Source organism: Schistocerca nitens, chromosome 3 (genome assembly GCF_023898315.1).
Source record: "Schistocerca nitens isolate TAMUIC-IGC-003100 chromosome 3, iqSchNite1.1, whole genome shotgun sequence".
In the NCBI taxonomy this organism is placed as follows: Eukaryota; Metazoa; Arthropoda; class Insecta; order Orthoptera; family Acrididae; genus Schistocerca; species Schistocerca nitens.
This window is the reverse complement of record NC_064616.1, coordinates 938522976-938526171: the sequence shown is the minus strand read 5'-3', so window position 1 is coordinate 938526171 and position 3196 is coordinate 938522976.

Genomic DNA, 3196 nt, shown 5'->3' with positions numbered 1-3196 from the left:
AATAAAATTCAATAGGTCAGCGCTGAATTGAGAGATCAAATAAAAAATGGAAATGATGAAGTACGCTCTGAAATGGGAAGTAAAATTCAAAAGGTCAGCTCTGCATTGGCAAGCCAAATAGAAAAGGGGAATGATGAAGTACGCTCTGAAATGCGAAGTAAAATTCAGAACGTTAGTTTCGAGACTCAGTCGATAAAACATGAAACGAGGGAAGTGAAAAATAAGGTAGTGAAGCTGCGAACAAAACTATAAAGACAGATTGCGAAGGCCAGAACCACCGCGAACGAGGCGCGATTACTAGCGAGGGGCGCAAAGCGCATTGCTTTTATTTTTATTTTCAGTCTTCAGGTGCGGATCTTTCCGTGAGCGAGCGGTTGTATATAATTGCTAAATATGGAGCTATTGTATCAGCATACTCCTGAGTGGTATACAATCTGGACCGGAAGCCTTGCTTTTATTAAGTGATTTAAGCTGCTTTGCGACACCGAGGATATCTATTTTTATGTTTCTCATCTTGGCAGTTGTTCTTGATTGGAATTCAGGAATATTTACTTCGTCTTCTTTGGTGAAGGAGTTTCGGAAAATCGTGTTTAATAACTCTGTTTTAGTGGCACTGTCACCAATGACTTCACCGTTGTTATCGCGCAGTGAAGGTATTGCGTCTTGCCACTGGTGTGCTTTATGTGTTACCAGAATCCCTTTGGGCTTTCTGCCAGATTTACAGACATAGTTTCATTGTGGAAAGTACTGAAAGCATCTCGCATTGAAGTGCGTGCTATATTTCGAATATCTGCAAAACTTTGCCAGTCTTGGCGATTTTGCGTTCTTATAAATTTGGCATGCTTTTTTCGCTGCTTCTGCAACAGCGATCTGACCCGTTTTGTGTACCATGGGAGATCAGTACCATCACTTGTTGATTTATGTGGTATATATCTCTCAATTGCTGTCGATACTATCTCTTTGAAATGATTAAACAACTCTTCTACGCTTACATGATCAGATTGGAAGGAGTGCAGATTGTCTCTTAAAAAAGGCGTTAAGATCATTTTTATCAGATTCGTTAAATAGATATACTTTGCGTTTCTTTTTGATGGTTGTTAGAGTTACGGTATTCAGCCTAGCAGCTACTGCCTTGTGGTCGCTAATCCCTGTATTCGTCACGATACTGACTATTTGTCCATGATTATTTGTTGCTAACAGGTCAAGTATGCTTTCGCAAACATTTACGCTTCGAGTGGGCTCATAAACTAACTGTTCAAAATAATTTTCTCAGAAAGCATTCAGTACAGTTTCGGATGACGTTTTATGCCTGCCGCCGGCTATAAACGTATAATTTTTCCAGCATACCTGTAAGTAGGTTGTTTATGTTTTCTTATTGGTAACGCCACGTAGCGCTCTGTATGAAAATCACTGGCTGTGCTGTGTGCAGTCTGTGGCTGCTTTGCATTGTTATTCGCCATTGTAGTGTTGGGCTGTTGGCTGTTAACAGCGCATAGCGTTGCGCAGTTGGAGGTGAGCCGCCAGCAGTGGTGGATGTGGGGAGAGAGATGGCGGAGTTTTGAAATTTGTAAGACTGGATGTCATGAACTGCTATATATATTATGACTTTTGAACACTATTAAGGTAAATACATTGTTTATTCTCTATCAAAATCTTTCATTTGCTAACTATGCCTATCTGTAGTTAGTGCCTTCAGTAGTTAGAATCTTTTATTTAGCTGGCAGTAGTGGCGCTCGCTGTATTGCAGTAGTTCGTGTAACGAAGATTTTTGTGAGGTAAGTGATTCATGAAAGGTATAGGTTAATGTTAGTCAGGGCCATTCTTTTGTAGGGATTACTGAAAGTCAGATTGCGTTGCACTAAAAATATTGTGTGTCAGTTTAAGCACAGTCATGTATAATTTTTCTAAGGGGACGTTTCATATGTCGGCACTTAGCCGAGGATACCTCACTGGAATCTTCTGATTTTTTCTTGTAGTTTGTGCAATTAGTGCAGCCTTTGTTTATTGGTAGCACGTAATTGTAGAGAGAATTTCCTTTGTAGTTGTAGTTTGTCATTCTTGTACAGTAAAACAGTTGTGGCATGCATGTAGATTTGCACCAAGTATTTCGCAGCTGCGCTTGCAATTAACGAGATACTATTTTCAATGTTATGTTAATGTGTTTTCTTATTTTGCTCTTCAAATTGTGTTTTCTGTGTTGTCGTGTGAAATATTGTGACAATAATGGCGTGTGAAAAACGTAATACTAGGCTCCAAAGTAAACTGAGAAATGACAGTGAAGACGAAAGCAGTGTGTTAGCGCCACCATGTAATGAATTAAACAATGTTCAAAGTAGTAATTTGGTAATTGTGCATGGGGAAATGGAGCGGGCTGCAGATAATGGTATAGGCAGTGAAACAATTAGTGAACATGGAAGCATTATCAATCGATCGGTCGGCAACAGCTCGCCTCAGGATTCCGAAATGACAGGACACAATCTTGCAAATACTGTAGATTCAGGTTTTGCGTCCTCACCGTTTTCTCAAATAAATCAAGACACATTTTCTGATTTTCAAAATGCGAATATTGCCGGTTCAAATGCACTGCCGAATAGCACTGAGGAACATGTTTCAGATACCAGTGCACTGTTATTACAGTTAATACAACAAATGGGACAAAGGCTACAAAAGTTAGACACAACGCTTGAACAAAATCAGAAACAAATGGGACAAAATCTTCAAAAGTTATACACAATGGAACAACACCAGAGACAAACACAGCAACAGTTAGACACAATGGAACAAAATCAGAGACAAACACAGCAAAAGCTTCAAAAATTAGACACAATGGAACAAAATCTTCGGAAGTTAGACACCACGCTTGAACAAACACGTGAAGATTTAACTACTGAGTTACATAACATTGAATCGAAATGTCAAAAAGTCTGTAATGACGTAAAAACACAAATTTGTGAGCATTTCCAACCTATTTTTTCGCGTCATGAAAATGCATTACAGAATCACGAAGCAGCGATTAAAAAAACCGCAAACTATTGTTCATGAAAATCACGACACCTTACAAGCTAAAATTGACTCAGTTGCATCTACCGATTCGGTTACGCAACTTGCAAAAACTCAGGAAAACTTAAAGGACACAGTAGATACGATTTCAACACAAATGGACACTCTGAAACTTGGTTCAAAAAAACACACAGAG